Source organism: Caretta caretta, chromosome 13 (genome assembly GCF_965140235.1).
Source record: "Caretta caretta isolate rCarCar2 chromosome 13, rCarCar1.hap1, whole genome shotgun sequence".
NCBI classification, from domain to species: Eukaryota; Metazoa; Chordata; order Testudines; family Cheloniidae; genus Caretta; species Caretta caretta.
The window spans coordinates 431,392-447,807 of record NC_134218.1 but is presented as its reverse complement, the minus strand read 5'-3'; the positions used below and the strand labels follow the sequence as shown (position 1 = coordinate 447,807).

Below are 16,416 nucleotides of genomic sequence, written 5' to 3'. Positions count from 1 at the left end.
TCAGAGCTGCAGTGCCAGACGCCACAACTTCGGCTCCAAACTATGTGCTCCATCCTGCCTCAACTAATCCTTCTTCTGGGCCTGGGCAAAGCAAAAGCCTGCTCCATATGCTCCCCAGAGAGGCGCTCGCACCCCATGCACACCACACCCACGGGGAGCGCTCGCACCCCATGCACACCTGTTCCCTGGGGAGCGCTCGCACCCCATGCACACCTGTTCCCTGGGGAGCGCTCGCACCCCATGCACACCCACAGGCAGCACTCACACCCCATGCACATCTGCACCACGCCCACAAGTAGTGCTCACACCCTATGCATACCCATGAAGAGCACTCACACCCCATGCACACCACTCCCCATGCACGGCCACGGGGAGTGCTCGCACCCCATGCACATTACACACTCCACAGCCCCAGGAAGCCAGGATGCACCAGAGCCAGCCTGAAGGACCAGCCCAAGTCCAGGCTGTGGTGATAAAGCAGGGAAGGGGCACTGGGGAGAGGTGCACACAGAGCTTAGTGGGACTGGCACAACCTTCACCTGGCCTGTTTGAGGACCAGAGTTCAAGTCTCACCTCTGACTGTCCCTTGCAAATTAATACATTAATTGGCATGTCAGCCTGTGTATGAAATGAGGAAAAGCAGCTCCCTCTGCTGGTGCATGAGATGCAAGGAAAGGGCCCATGGCCTCCTTGAAAAGTCCAAAACTCACAGCTCCTCAGCAAGAGATTGGGGTGAAGAAATGCAAGAACCTGCCCTGTCAGCTGCAGGTGCGGGGTGCCCCCTGGGGCCAAATGGCAAGGCCTGGAGCAAGGAGTCGCTCTGTGCCCATGTGCCTGATGGGTACTCAGTTTCCTGAAGCACACTTGGCCAAGCAGCAGATGGCTGCTGCTGCTGTGCAGGGCACCATGGGGCAGATCTGGGAGCACGAACACAGCACAGAAGGGCCTTTTATTATGAATGTCCTGGCTGCAGAAGGGGAGACACAGCAGAGGAGCAGGGAGATCATGCCCTGGCTCTTCCATCAGCAACGCTGGAAGAGAAGTTTTGCCCAGAAAGGCACCATGACCCAACAGAAGCGTCAGAGTCACAGAAGGGATTTTATAAACACTTCCCAAACCTGGAGCAGAGAGGTCATTCCCAGCATTCTATGGCATCTGTTTAACTACAATGGAACCCAACCTGTTATTTCCCTATGAAATCCAACAGGACATTTTGACAAGGGAGAAGGCCCCCACAGGGGGTTAAAGGGACATGCTCAACATAACCCCCCAGTGCTTCCCTGCTACTGCTACAACCAACCCCCAGACTCTGACAACAGGAGAGGAAAGAGAAACCTCTCCCCCACTACTCACTTTTGTGCACATGGCAGGCGTGGCTGGAGCCAGCATCACTGGGGCCCTGCACGCCAGGCGAAGTGTCTCCTTGTTTGTCTGGAAGTCTCACACAGCAACAAGGCAGAGAAAGCATTTCTAGATGACTAGAAAACCAGGAAAACTGGCAGGGGGTCCAGGAGCATGGGGGCCTGGGAGGAAGCTCAGCAGGGCCAGTTGGAGGAATAGGGTCTGACGCTATTTTTAACTCATGTTCTGAAACTGGCTCCCTTCCAAGTGCTGCTGGTTTAGGTGTGACAGGCGCACTGGCCTGGGGGAGGTGAGCATGGGAAGCAGGAGAGTTGGGCTGCAAGACGTCCCCCGGGGGAGGGACACACTCACAATTGGGGTGCAATCGCCAGTGACAGGGATCACTGAAAACCAGTGGTGGGGATTTGGGACTCCAGGAAGCAGCTGCCACAGGAACAGGGGCAGATAATCCCCAATGCCATCTCTCAGATGGCTGAAAACACTTGCTGGGGAATGCATGCTACACAAGAGGAAGGGAAATGGGGGTGAAGGACAAGAGAGCCCCCCCAAGCCCAGCTGCTCTGGAGCTTACCCACAAGCAGGGGCATTCGCTTCCACGCTCAGGCCCCCTCAGAATATCAAGGAGCCTCCCTCCCAGTCTGTCATGGGGAAGAGGCATGACAGGCCAAGGGCCCGGTCCACAGGGGTGGCAGTCTCCCCAGGGGTAAAGCAAGGGAAGGGAGAGACCCTCGAGTCAGCATGCTCTTCTGGGCCGGTGATAGACTCAACCCTTGGGCCTGCCTGTCACTATTCACTCAGACCTCCCAAGGGCCAGACAAACGGACTCAAACCACCAGAGAGAAGCCAGCTGCCTCCTGCATCCTGGAACGAGTCTGGAGCCAGGGGCTGCAGGTGGCAGGGGACATGGGGGCCTCTCTCTTCACAGGCTTCAGTTGCTTCTGCCTCCCCTGCTCCCACTGCACTCCTGGGATCATTCTCCTCTCCACAAGTCTGAGGCCTCCCTTCCAGGCTCCTGTCTCCCAGGGCCACCCCTGGCCCGCTGCCCGCGCCCCCAGCTGTGGAACCCAGTTTCTGCAGGCTGTGGCTCACTTGCCCAGGCCATGCTTATCACAGCCCAGTAGAGGAGGGAGGGGAAGAGGGACCAGTGGGCTGGAACAAGCTGCTTGCCTCTGCAGGGGGGCTGACGCTGCTCAAGCACACAGTGAGAGCCCAGGCTGCATGCTCACCCAGAGCAGGGCTCTGGTGGTTTCTGGCTGATAGAGGTTTATCCCTAGAAGAGAACTACCAGGCCACTCTCAGTGCCAAGGGTGCACAGGACCCGCGCTGGGCTCCCTGCTTATCACCCTGGGGTCGTATTGTAAGCCGAGCCTAGGGGAAGCTCCACAGTGGTTCATTTTCTCCTCCAGCTGCTGCTGCTGCCATGCTGGGGTACGTGTGTCTGTCTGCGTAGGTCTGTCTGTGCACCTCAGTCCACCTGGATCTGCATGCGTGTCTCTGCCCACGTCTACACGCTCCTCTGCTAAAGTCGGTTTGGTTATTTGGACACTGCTGTTACTGGCTGAGCCGTTTCTATGGTGACACCCTTCACTTCATGTGATTGGCTGGTTTTCGAAGTGCTGAAGGCATGTGGTCATCAGCAACTTCAGGTGAGTTGAGGCCCCCAGGTTCCCAGTCACCTACTGTCATTAACTTTGCCAGCTGCAGTTAATTAGGGTGAGATTAACGAAGAGCTCCCAGCACTGACAGTGGAGCTGGCAATGGAGCGAGGCAAAACTAACCAGAGAAGAGAGCTGGGGATAGGGGCACAAAATCCCTTTCCTTAAACTCTGTGGATGTGTCTGGGGCTGGAGGGGAAACGACAACAGAACGACAGTGAGGGGGCCGTGCAGAAAGAGACCAAGCACGTGCAACAGCGATCACCTGGCTCTGCAGCGACGAACAACCTCGCACACAGCTCGAGTGGCCAGTAACCCACAGCAATGGCCTCTGGGCCTGGTGATCCCTTGTGCAGCACAGAACCTGCCCCAGGCTCGTCCCTGCCAATTATCTCTGTTCTCATGTGTCACGGAGTCCCCGGGCGATGCTCTGGAACTGCTCCCCATAAAGCCAGGCAAGACTCTGGGGCAGTCACCTTCCTGTGAGCAGCCTGTCTGCAGGACACACAGCTCACCCAGCTTCCACCTTCCTGTGTCTGACCTCGGAGCATTCAGCCTCCTCTGCCCCTCCGTGCGCTTCCCCCAGCGAATCTGCCCAGGTGGGGTCCTGGGGAAGCCAGAGGGTCCTGCACCCCAACTCCGCAGTCAGACGGGACTCTCAGCCAGCCAGTAAAACAGAGGTTTATTAGACGACAGGAACATGGTCTAACACAGAGCTTGTAGGTACAGAGAACAGGACCCCTCAGCTGGGTCCATTTTGGAGGGCAGTGAGCCAGACAACCACATCTGCCCTTCACTCCATGTCCCCAGTCAGACCCAAACTGAAACCCTCTCCAGCCTCTCCTCCTCTGGGCTTTGTCCCTTTCCGGGCCAGGAGGTCACCTGATTCCTTTGTTCTCCAACCCTTTAGCTCTCACCTTGCAGGGGGGAAGGGCCCAGGCCATCAGTTGCCAGGAAACAGGGTGTCGGCCATTCTCTGTATCTAGACCCCTGCACACACCTGCCCTCTCAGGCGCTGCAATTATCATACACCCTTATCCCACCCCCTAGATACTTAAGAACTGCACAGGGGAAACTGAGGCACCCCCACAATATTCAGAGGAAACATTAAGAACAGTCCCGCTTCGTCACATAATGATCAAGTCCCAAGTACTTGTGCTCCGGGGCCGCAGAGACACCCTTCCAGCTATGCAAGCAGGAGGCTCTCAGCTCTGCCCAGCAGGTGCACAGCCGGCAGGCACTCCCCCAGGCTCCATCCCATCGCCCACACACACTCTGCTTCCCCAGCAGCAACACTGCTCAGCAGAGACTGAGCCCAGCTACTGGAATGGGATCCTCACCTGGACCCCTGGCCAACCTCCGGGGCCAGACACTGGAGTACACTCTCCCACTGAGCGCCAGACCTGTCTGTCCACACCTGTTAGACTTTAGAGATACTTTTGGGCAAAGTGCCTAACTAACGGCTTCGCTGGAGAGGAGCTAAAGTGGAGTCTACCCAGAGACTGGGTTCCTATTGGCTAGAAATTCCTGGGAAGGGGACAAACTGACATGATGTTGCAATTAATGTTGTAGCCTGCACCTGAGCACCGGCTCCATTTGCAACAGCCCTCCCTCTGGCTGCAAGGCCAGGCCTGCAGGATGCACTCTAGACGATCCAAGAGCACTTCATCCAGCACTTCCGCCTTCAGCCTTTGCTTCATGTACGTGGCCCAGGCCAGCTGTAGGCGAGGCTGTGCAACTGGGACATGGCAGCGCCACCCTGCTATGAGCTGATGACAGGGACAGGAATTCTAAGACCAAGTGTAACACGTTTTCCTGACAGCGACTCCTGCAGGGTCTGCGGGGCAGTGCTCACCTGTCACCGCCAGGTCTGACCGGCTAAACTCTGGCAATCGGCATGATATGAATCAAGTACAGGGAATCTGGAAACAGGCAGCTTGGGGTGCAGGTGGCTTCCCTTGTGTGTTTGTCTTTCTCATGGATGCTTCTATAGCCCCTGTCACTGCAGGATCTGAGCACCTTGCTGTCTTCAATGTACGTATCCCCACAACCCTATGCGGCCAGGTATCCCCATTGTACAGTCGGGGCTGGGGCACAGAGGCTAAGGGATGGGCCCAAGGTCTCATAGGCCGTCTGTGGCAGAGAAGGGAGACCTGGGTTCAATTCCCAGGTCCTAGGTTAGTGCCCTGACCACTAGTTCATCCCCATCATTGTGACACCCCAAGGGGCGGGGGAACGATGCTGGCTCACAGTTACGCAGGGGGCGAGACACAGGGGGGGTGGCGCTGGCTCACAGATACCCAGAGGTGGGGGGTCAGAGGCAAGGGGACAGCACTGGCTCACAGATACACTGGGGACTTGTGGGAGGGGGGCCGAGCTGGCTGATAGATGCAACAATCATACACTGTAAAAATTGACAGTTGAAACTAAAATTCAGCCTGCGTGTAAGTGCTCTCACTTGGGTGAAAGTCACCCCAAGTCTCGTCCCTGCATGCAGGGAATCCCCCCTCACTCAGGTGCTTCTCCCGCTCTAGGTGATGCCCCTGCCTGGAGTTGCTCCCAGCGATGCGAGCTCCGCAGTAACAGCACCTCCCCCATGCCGTGCAGCCAGCTCCTGAATGCTGCTCCCCGTAATGGTAGAGTCTCGCAAGGGCCCATGTGAGACCTACCCTGGGGCTCTCCAGTACCTTTGAGGAGCACCTATGGCTTCAGCAGAGGAGGTGGGAGACCCCTCGCCTCCTTCTATGGGGTCCCAGCCAGGCTCGGGAAAGGTCAAACCTCCCATAGGCAAATTCCCCACCTTTGCTGCCCACCGTGAAATTCCCCGACCAGAGGGAGAACACTGGGCACTTCGCTCCCCTGACATGGAACAGGTGGAAAAACAAAGCTCAGGAGAACCTGGAGGCAGCAGAGAGCCCCCCATGTGGCTGCCCAACCCGCAGGCTTGGGGCGTATTAACCAGGATAAACTCCAGCACCGCACAGGGCCACTCCGCAACCAGCCTGCTCCCTGCACCTCAGCACAGCACGGGGCAGAGACTGACAGAAAGAAACAGACAAGGAAGGAGACACAAAGACAGCCCAGGGAGAATCTGGAACAGTCCCTGTAATCCAGACCCCTGCAAAGGAGAAGATAAAACGACTGGAACGTGATGTCCCTGCACATTTCCCTGGCTCTTTTTACAGGCTTTGCAAATAATAAAAAGTCATGATTAAATGTAATAAAGAATCTAATTCCTGGAGCAAGGGATCCCTGTGGTGACTGCCGATGGGATCAGTGTCTTTGGCTTTACATGCCCCAGCCCAGCCCTCAGCACAGAACGCCAGCAAACAAATCCAAAGCCTCAGAAGATGTAAAATCCCTGAAGGGGTGAGCAGGCAGTAGGCACCCGCACTGCATTAATGTTAACAAGCACCTAGCACCCCGCAAACCAACCTCCCTGCACCCGAGCCGAGACTGGCTGATGGACGCTCCTTGCGGCTGAACCAAGCAGGCAAAACTCAGACTATCTGTGCTGATGCAGAGCCAGGGCTGATACAGTCACTAACCCCAAACAAAGTCCAACTGCACAAGAAAACGAAGGGAAACAAAGCCTTCCTGGGGACAGCTGCCTTGGGTGAAAAATCAAATGCTGTAGGAAGATCCAGAAAGCAAAGGAAGTCACCGACCCCCATCTCCCTCCCACCTCCAGCTCCCTGAGGAGATACCTGGGGCACAGCCTGTGCTGGTCCGTCAGTCATCCTCGGGAAAGGAAGCAGACCGAGTGCTCCTGTCTCCCCTCCTGGCTGGAGAGGCACAGTCACAATGCCTGGCTGAGCTGCCACCGCCAGCTCAGAGCACAGCACAGGACAATGCCATCTAAACCTGGGAAGCAAAGAACATTCCAAGTCTAGGACCAAGGACATAAGGCTGGTCCACCAACCACCCTTCCCCCAGAAGCCACACAACAAACCGATCCCAGAGACGGAGCAGAGATCCAGGGAACAGCAAGCCAGTCACACACACTATATAGATTGTACACCCAATGCAAGGAATCCTATAGGTACATGTACCCTTGAAACATTACTCCTTATAAACCGACATAATTAAACTATAGGTCAGCACACGCACAAACATTTATTTGGTGACATTTTTACATAGATACATAAAATACACTTGCATATATATATATACACACACACACACGATGAGAACTACCCAGGTATAAAACTTACTTATGCTCGCACACTCCGTACGATATGTACATGTACAAACATGTAAAGGCCAATACAGGAGAAAAGCAAGTATGGCCACAACACTCCATCCTTAGACCAGTGTCTCTACACATTTCAAACACGGGCTTTCAGAATGCAGAAAGTATTATTTGAAAAGGCGAGAGTATTTGTAAGGAGAGTGATCACTTTAGATAAGCTATTACCAGCAGGAGAGTGGAGTGGGGGGAGAGAAAACCTTTTGAAGTGATAAACACCCATTTTTTCATGGTCTGTGTGTATAAAAACATCCTCACTGCATTTTCCACTTTTATGCATCTGATGAAGTGAGCTGTAGCTCACGAAAGCTTATGCTGAAATAAATTGGTTAGTCTCTAAGGTGCCACAAGTACCCCTTTTCTTTTTGAAAATTCTGTAATTATAATTTAAAGGGACAATGGCAAGTCAAATTTGACCTAAAACTTGGGTTTTCTTCAGAGAGGCTTGAAAAACACTTTATTTTTATTTGCATGGAGGTATTAAGAGTCAATGGACATGAAATGGTTTTTCAAACAAACAAAGATTTCCTCTGGCTCCTTTGCAACTCAAATCCTGCTGCTTTGGACTAGTGCCTAAGAAGATGAAAGTGAAATATACTAGAAACTGATTTTAAATAAAAGTAAAACAAAACTAGTCTGTTTTCATTGTCCAAGTGCAAATAAATCCCCAAATAACAAAACAGCATACACGGTAAATAGTCAATTAAACCCTGATCCTGAAAATCCTTATTCGGCTGAGTGACGATTTGCAGGATTGGGACTGTAGATGTTTTAAATACTCAGTTTTAATAGCCTTAGGTGTTGTTTGAAACAGAGGTAGGGAATTTTATTTTTATACATTCTCTTTCACCTGACAAAGGCCTTTTGACATAGTTTCTGTGACATTTGCTAATTTCACGTAAAAGGAAGTTTTAAAATTGGCCTGATTTCACTGGTGACTCCGCAGTCTGGAGTTTAAAATCCACGTCTCCCACTGCACAGTATCAGGCACCAAAAGCAAAGGGCAAGTGTTTGATTTGTATTGCAGGGGCAAAGCTGGTATTTACTGTATATCAAACTGTGATTTTTTTTCTTAAACACATACTATGAACTGTTGACAACCCAACAATTCCTGCAAGGAACCCAGTCTGGATCACTCTGTTCTCAATCTCACTGAGCCCAACGGAATGGCACAGCTTGTAAATTGGGGCAGAATTTGGTCTACCTTGTTCAGCTTTCAGTGGACTCTCTGCTTCATGCTATAGTCATCAACTCGAGACCCTGTCAGCATTTCCAGGGGTTTGTCACAGAGACAGAAAAACACCATTGCAGCTGGAACACAGCCAGCAAAATCTCAGCCCAGAAAGAAACATGCAAGACTCTCTCGTTCCCTGCTTTTACTGTATAAAACTCTAAAATCAGCCAGTCTGGAGGAACAGCTTATTGGGGGACTTTGAAAATGTATGCAAAATGGCCAAAATCTGTAACTCTGAGAAGGGCCTGCTGCACTTGCTCTCTAGATAAAGGAGGTAGGGGAGCATCTGCAGGTTTTATGAGAGAAAACTCAGCACAACCTGATGCTGCATCTAAGCTGAGCTTCCTGGAAAACAGAGTCCACAATCTATTAAACTAGAGTCTGCAGGTTTCAAACACTCTGTAAATATCAGGCTCTCATGAGCGACTGAAACGGGTCCTAGGGAAATAGTTTGCATTTGAAATTTCCCCAGGAGAACAGAAATGACAGTTCAGGCTGTACCTGCAAGGCACGCAGAGAGCCGAGTGTTGCTGCTCTCATTCCCCAGGCCATCCAAGTACCCTCAGAGCACGAGGGAGCAGCTCACTTCACCCCGAACAGTCTCATACTCTGTCCTGACTCTCACACTGCACTGCCTTGTGGTTCATTGGTTTGAACGTCACACGAGCGCTTAGCCCATGCTTGCTGCTATTCACATAACTGGTTCTGTAACCGGCGTTAATTTAAAAACACATTAAAAAGGAGAAAAAAAATTAACTTTAAGGAACATTCAGAAGTACACAAGTGAACAAGAGGCAGCGTTGGGCTGCCACCCCGTCCCCTTGTGGCATCTGGGGGTACTGCCTGGGTCTCCCACGGTTAGGGCTCCGGGCGGAGGCATGCTACATGGGAGGCACTCAGTGCTTTACAGTATTGGGCCCCAAACAAGTGGCAGGAGCTGGACACAAAGGACAAGCAAAACCTTTCCCAGGTGTTTGCTGGTTACAGCACATGCTCCCAGACTGTCTGGGCAGAGATGCCTATTGGGCATTTGGGAGGAGGAGCGCACCTGTTTTAATACAGTTATTTTTAGTTTATGAGAAAACGCGGCTCCACTGAGAGCGAGCACGCGCGTGAGCGAGACCTGGCTCTGCCGAAAGGCAACAGGGGAGACCCCGGTGCATACAGCAGCCTGCAGTTAGCAGGGGCTCCTTGAGAAAGGGCAAATGTACCAATCTCCTGGAGGCTGCTGGCAGGGGCTGGCCTGATCCTGGTCATGTGAATAAATAGGTCATTTAACTCTCCACGTTTAGACAAGAGCGAAGAACAAACATGACTAAAGGAATCTCGAACGGTTTCTTTTAAGGGTAACATTGGCGTGGGGTGAGCTGCAGCCATCGGACTGCCTAGATACTGCAGCGAGGGGTGCTCTAGGAATCCCTAGGACTGACAGAGACACTTGTGACGATCTCCGTTGTCATGTACATATTGTACATGGCAAGTACCTGGAGAGGGGGCCCTGCCCAGTCACAGGACAGAGAACGGCTGATCTGCTTTACAGTCACTCCAGCTTCCCGAAGTCACTGCCACAGCCCCGGCTCCAGCTGGACCCCCAGGAGGCCTCGTTCCCTGAGTCCAGGGCTGCAACGGAGCCTGGACAGCCTAGGAAGGTGGCAAGGGTCACTGGGCTTTCCAGTACCACCCAGCTCGGATCCCAGGGTGTGCAGAGTGACAGCCCTTTGCCAAGCCGCGCTGGGGCACAGACCCTAACCCACCATGACCCTGCCAAGCCCAGGCTGGGGCGTCAGGGCCCTGCCGCATGCTGTAACCGTGGCATCAGCCCAGTGACTCGAGCGGGAGGATGTAAAGCAGATGAGTTTGTGCCCAGTTCTTTGCCCAGTGAGGCCCCTCTGATCACTGCATCTGGGGGAATGAGCCCAGCCCCACAGCCCCTCGAGCAGGGGGCTCAGGGGAGTCACCAAAGGGCTTTAAACCAGATTCAGCCCAAGATTCACGGCAACGGCCCCAGGCCCCCAAACCTCACGGCTCGGCCCCGCCCAAGGAGCCCCCAGGACCCGAGCCCTGGTCCGCAGCCCCGGCTCTGCCCGGAGCGGGGGGGACCCAGCCTGGAGCGGCAGGAAAGTTTGCAGCGAGGGGCGAGCCGCGGAAGTTGGGCTTCTCCTCGCCCCTCTGCTCAGAGGGGGCCTGGCAGGGGGCGACCCGCCGCCCCGGACCCCGCCGCCTGCCCGGGCTGCAGCCCCAGGAGCCGGCGGCAGCGCTCGCTCTGCGCTCCGGCTCCGTCCCCGTCCCCGTCCCCGTCCGCGGCTCTTACCTCGGGCGGCGGCTCCTGCCGGCGGCTCCGGCGCGGGCTGGGGGAAGGGGCATGGTCCGCAGCCGGCAGGGGACCGGCCGGAGCCGCTCGCGGCCAGCGCAGCCCGGCTCCCGGTGCCGAGCCGGCAGAGCGAGCGGCGCGGCTGGAGTGTGACTGGGGCGCCGGGGCGGGGAGAGCCGCCTCCCGCCCCGCCCCGCCCCGCCCGGCTCGGCTCGGCTCGGCCCGGCCCGGCCCGGCCCCTGCTGGAGACGCGCAGCGCGGCCGGGGCGCTCGTGGGGCTCCGGCCGGGGCCGGCCGGCGGCGCAGGGAACGGGGGGCTTTGTGCCACGCCCCACACCCGCATCCGGGGATCCCCCCACGGGCTCCCATGCACCCCCATCCTCCACCCCCACACGGCCCCCCATGCACCCCCATCCTCCATCCCTCACACCCATCCGGGGATCCCACACACACGGCCCCCATGCACCCCCATCCTCCACCCCCACACGGCCCCCCATGCACCCCCATCCTCCATCCCTCACACCCATCCGGGGATCCCACACACACACGGCCCCTATGTACCCCCATCCTCCATCCCCACACATCCTCCCTCCCCACACCCCATCCAGGGATCCCCCCACGGCCCCCATGCACCCCCATCCTCCATCCCCACACGGCCCCCATGCACCCCCATCCTCCCTCCCCACACCCCATCCAGGGATCCCCCCACGGCCCCCATGCACCCCCATCCTCCATCCCTCACACCCATCCGGGGATCCCACACACACGGCCCCCATGCACCCCCATCCTCCATCCCTCACACCCATCCGGGGATCCCACACACACGGCCCCCATGCACCCCCATCCTCCACCCCCACACGGCCCCCCATGCACCCCCATCCTCCATCCCTCACACCCATCCGGGGATCCCACACACACGGCCCCCATGCACCCCCATCCTCCACCCCCACACGGCCCCCCATGCACCCCCATCCTCCATCCCTCACACCCCATCCAGGGATCCCCCCACGGCCCCCATGCACCTCCATCCTCCACCCCCACACGGCCCCCCATGCACCCCCATCCTCCCTCCCCACACCCCATCCAGGGATCCCCCCACGGCCCCCATGCACCCCCATCCTCCATCCCTCACACCCATCCGGGGATCCCACACACACGGCCCCCATGCACCCCCATCCTCCATCCCTCACACCCATCCGGGGATCCCACACACACGGCCCCCATGCACCCCCATCCTCCATCCCTCACACCCATCCGGGGATCCCACACACACGGCCCCCATGCACCCCCATCCTCCACCCCCACACGGCCCCCCATGCACCCCCATCCTCCATCCCTCACACCCATCCGGGGATCCCACACACACGGCCCCCATGCACCCCCATCCTCCACCCCCACACGGCCCCCCATGCACCCCCATCCTCCATCCCTCACACCCCATCCAGGGATCCCCCCACGGCCCCCATGCACCTCCATCCTCCACCCCCACACGGCCCCCCATGCACCCCCATCCTCCCTCCCCACACCCCATCCAGGGATCCCCCCACGGCCCCCATGCACCCCCATCCTCCATCCCTCACACCCATCCGGGGATCCCACACACACGGCCCCCATGCACCCCCATCCTCCACCCCCACACGGCCCCCCATGCACCCCCATCCTCCATCCCTCACACCCATCCGGGGATCCCACACACACGGCCCCCATGCACCCCCATCCTCCACCCCCACACGGCCCCCCATGCACCCCCATCCTCCATCCCTCACACCCATCCGGGGATCCCACACACACACGGCCCCTATGTACCCCCATCCTCCATCCCCACACATCCTCCCTCCCCACACCCCATCCAGGGATCCCCCCACGGCCCCCATGCACCCCCATCCTCCATCCCCACACGGCCCCCATGCACCCCCATCCTCCCTCCCCACACCCCATCCAGGGATCCCCCCATGGCCCCCATGCACCCCCATCCTCAACCCCCACACGGCCCCCCATGCACCCCCATCCCTCACACAGCCCCCCATGCACCCCCATCCTCCCTCCCCACACCCATCCGGGGATCCCCCCCACACGGCCCCCATGCACTCCCATCCTCCCCACACCCATCCAGGGATTCCCCCCACGGCCACCATGCGCCCCCATCCTCCATCCCTCACACAGCCCCCCATACATCCGCATCCTTCCTCCCCACACCCCATCCGGGGATCCATCCCCCACACAGCCCCCCCACACCCCATCCTGGAGATCCATTCCCCACATGACCCCCCTTTGCACCCGCATCCGCCCTCTCCCACACCCCATCCTGGTGTCCCCCTCCCCCACACTGCCTCCCTCAGCACCCCCATCCAGTGCCAGCCTGTCGCGTTCTGCCCCACTGTCCCATCGCTCAGAAGGCTCCATACAGGCCAAGGGCAATCGGGCAGCCCTACAGCCAGTACTAGACAGTGGCAGCCCTCCACGGGCAGACCCAGTGCTGAGACAGCTGTAGTCCCAGCCAAGCTGCACGTGGGGGTGAACTAACTCCTCACAAGGCACGCCAACGCCGAGCGGGAATCAAAGTAACAATTGCAAAACTCAGGGACTTCTCTGGGCGCTGTTTCCCTCCGCCCCCACCCAGCCCAGCAGAAGTCACGCCGCCGAGTTTCTACCAGGCTGCATAGAGCCAGGGCACTGACAAACAGGAATCATTCGTTTTTACGCTGAAAAGCTGCCACCCCTGAGGCAAGCATGGTGCCGTTGAACCGCAGACAGTTACACGACCCAACAGTTTACAACAAGAAAAACCTGGGTCCAGCTGAAACTGCCCATGAACTGTAGGGAGCTCAGTGTAACCACCCGTCAGGATCTGGCCAGGACACAGCCGGCAGGGGATCTTTACTGATCTCAAATGGTCAGGAGCTGAGGGTCCTCCAGGATCACAGCCCTCCTGGCCCCGTGCTGGGGTGCTGGGTCCAGCAGGGCACCAATGGAGTCCGTGCCTCTTGCAGCACCAGCTTCTGAGCATAGAATCATAGAATCATAGAATATCAGGGTTGGAAGGGACCCCAGAAGGTCATCTAGTCCAACCCCCTGCTCGAAGCAGGACCAATTCCCAGTTAAATCATCCCAGCCAGGGCTTTGTCAAGCCTGACCTTAAAAACCTCTAAGGAAGGAGATTCTACCACCTCCCTAGGTAACGCATTCCAGTGTTTCACCACCCTCTTAGTGAAAAAGTTTTTCCTAATATCCAATCTAAACCTCCCCCACTGCAACTTGAGACCATTACTCCTCGTTCTGTCATCTGCTACCATTGAGAACAGTCTAGAGCCATCCTCTTTGGAACCCCCTTTCAGGTCATTGAAAGCAGCTATCAAATCCCCCCTCATTCTTCTCTTCTGCAGGCTAAACAATCCCAGCTCCCTCAGCCTCTCCTCATAACTCATGTGTTCCAGACCCCTAATCATTTTTGTTGCCCTTCGCTGGACTCTCTCCAATTTATCCACATCCTTCTTGAAGTGTGGGGCCCAAAACTGGACACAGTACTCCAGATGAGGCCTCACCAATGTCGAATAGAGGGGAACGATCACGTCCCTCGATCTGCTGGCAATGCCCCTACTTATACAGCCCAAAATGCCATTGGCCTTCTTGGCAACAAGGGCACACTGCTGACTCATATCCAGCTTCTCGTCCACTGTCACCCCTAGGTCCTTTTCCGCAGAACTGCTGCCTAGCCATTCGGTCCCTAGTCTGTAGCGGTGCATTGGGTTCTTCCGTCCTAAGTGCAGGACCCTGCACTTATCCTTATTGAACCTCATCAGATTTCTTTTGGCCCAATCCTCCAATTTGTCTAGGTCCTTCTGTATCCTATCCCTCCCCTCCAGCGTATCTACCACTCCTCCCAGTTTAGGAATCAGGAATCAGGAATTAGGAGCAGGGTCAGTGCTGCTAACTACAGGGGGTCTGAGTATCTCGGAGCCAAAGGGAGAGGGGCGGGGATGATTTGGGAGCCATAACCTTTGCGGGAGTTCAGGAAGCCAGAGAGAGGCTTCCTGGCATGCAGGGCACAGGCCGTGAGCAAGGCTCAGGAAGGGCGCGCCACAACAGAACAGTCTGGAGCTCTGTGCTGCCTCTGGGGTCTGCCAGCAGGGACCTGCCTCCCTGAGGGGGGCTGTGAAGTTTGTGTCCCAACAAACACTAACTCCCAAGCCAGAATGCCCAGGCCACAGCCCGAGGGATGTCCACCCCCTCCCACGGTGCCTGGAATCAGCCTGTCCTCGCCCCTGCCTGCTGTACAGACAGCTGGGCCCACTGGTCTCATCGAAGTGCCTGACAAATGCTGAGGTCTGCACGACACGTGTCATGCGTGGAGGGAGCTCTCATAATACCCCCTCACCACCCGTCAGGGGGTAGGAAGCCTCCTCTCGGGGCCAGGGGCACCCTCCATCTGGACAGTGGGCACAGGGGAGGGGCAGCGCAAGCCCATGTCCAGTGGCCAGCAGGCTAGGTGAGAGGTGGAAGCCCATGGGCATTTGCCTGCAGGTGTTCTGCCCCATTTCTGCAGTGCTTGGACCTCCAGCCCCACCTTTGCTCACTCTCTGCAGCAGGGTGATGTTTATTTCTATTCCACAGACCCATCCCCACCGAGTATGGGGTGACAAGTGCTGCTGTTGGGGCGGCTGGACTCCTCTCTCTTTGACTCTCTACAGGAACTTGGCACAGCTAGCCAGGGCCCTGTCCCAGGTCTTCTCTACACAGCCAAGGGCTGGTCGGCCTGAGGCCAGGCTCATCTGACCCCAGACACCGAGCAGGGGTTTTATTACAGCCCCTTCCAGGATGGCTGGAATTTCCAACACTCAGGAGAGATGTACAGACAATGGCCTGAGATCAGAGATGAACAGCTCAGACTGGAGAGCAGGCCAGGACCACCCGGAGCGCCATGGGAGAAAGGCACAAGAAGGGAAAGGGATAGGAAGAGCAGAACCCAGCCCCAGGACTCTGCTTTCCAGGGTGAACTGGCCTTCCACATGCTGCTCCCTCGGTGGGGTTCCTCCAGGCTCCCTCTGTCTTTGAATTCCTCTCTCCCTCTTCCATCTGCAGCCTGTCCACATTCCCTTCCCTTGCTGGCATTTCCCTTCCACTTTCATGCCACCTCTTTAATTCTCAGAATGGCTGAAACCCTCCTCAGTCTGCCTCGGAATCTGCTGCCTTCCCCTTTAGCTCTAAGGGGATTTCATCCCCATCTGGCTTCTCTCTCACTGTTTATCCCCCTCATTGATCCATACTACCCTTCGAATAGCTGCCTTTGTATTTTCTCACTCTTCCCAGTCTGCAGTGCTCTCCCTTCATTCTAGCCCTCCTTCCCCACTCCCTGGGCTCCACGCCCGTCTCTTTATTCTCTTCATCTCGGTCTCTTTTCTCTCTTTCTACCATTCACCTGTTGTCTTTCTGTCTCGGTTTTGTTGTGATTTGTCTTCTCTGCTCTGCCTCTTTCACGTGTCTATTCTCCCTTCTCTCTTTTTACTCCTTCTCTCTGTCTCTTCCCAATCCCCATGTTCTCCCTCTCTCTGGGTGCCTTTGTCTGTAGCAGTTGAAAGTTAAAAGCTTTCCCAACATGATCTTGAGC

At 56.6% G+C, this 16,416-nt stretch overlaps 1 protein-coding gene across 5 annotated transcripts in view; it reads right to left on the bottom strand.

Moving 5' to 3' along the window:
- Positions 1 to 10,958, bottom strand: part of CDH22 (cadherin 22) — a 177,694-nt gene extending 166,736 nt beyond the window's left edge. For 2 of the 5 annotated variants that reach the window (XM_048820243.2, XM_075118603.1), the window contains exon 1: positions 10,812 to 10,958. The gene's annotated coding sequence lies outside the window, so the exon portion shown is untranslated. Of the gene's footprint in view, positions 1 to 6,724; positions 6,800 to 10,811 lie in introns of those variants that run through there. The other 3 variants (XM_048820237.2, XM_048820244.2, XM_048820239.2) reach the window with 2 other exon arrangements.
- Positions 10,959 to 16,416: the final 5,458 nt, after the last annotated feature.